Source organism: Plasmopara halstedii (assembly GCF_900000015.1).
Source record: "Plasmopara halstedii genome assembly, contig: Scaffold_1561, whole genome shotgun sequence".
NCBI lineage: Eukaryota > Oomycota > Peronosporomycetes > Peronosporales > Peronosporaceae > Plasmopara > Plasmopara halstedii.
Window position 1 is genome coordinate 18,582 of NW_020188473.1, and position 779 is coordinate 19,360.

The window sequence follows — 779 nt, forward strand, 5'->3', positions numbered from 1 at the left end:
ATGGTACTGGCTCGTTCGCAAGACCGTTTCCTGGTAATGACGCATGGCTTCGTCGAAGAGCTCGTGGACGACGTCGTCCGACGAAACGCGATGCCGAGCAGCAGCTTGATCTAGCGCAATTCTGGCACCTTCGACGGCTTGAATGTCCTGAGTGTGAAGCTTCTTCTGTATATCATGCAATCGTTTTTTGATGCGCACTTTCCACGCTTCTCAGGCTTTGCCCGGATTGTCAGCAAGTCGGAGTCTGTCACGCACCAGCTCAACTTCCTTCTCGATTGCCGAAACAACCTTCGGATAGTCCAGCAAGTATCTGGGGAGCTTCCAGTACCCACGACCGTGGAGTTGTGTGTCGGATCTGAATGTAAAACTGTGCACAAGGTGGTCTCCAGCATGCATCGGCAAGAAGTATCTGGACGAGCCGTAGTAGCGGTTGCAGAATGTTTCAGACATCAGTACGTAGTCTAATCGGTTCTCCCGTGGAAGTGGGCCAGTGAACACGCGCTTCTTGTCATGATGTATGCGCCATGCATCAACAACACCAAGCCCTGCTAACCACTCGAGGCAGCTGGATCGACTCGGATCGTAGCGCAGGTCGGGCGTGGAGCAGTCGAGTCGTGGATCGAGCGGCGTATTCAATTCGCCAAGCACAAAGTGCATCGCGTCATCCTCGAACTGGTCAGCGTCCAAACACGCAAAAAACTGCCGCTTCTCCTGGCGATCAACAGGCGCATAGACGTTATGAATGTAGATGGGAACAAGTTCAACCATCCCCTTCACAA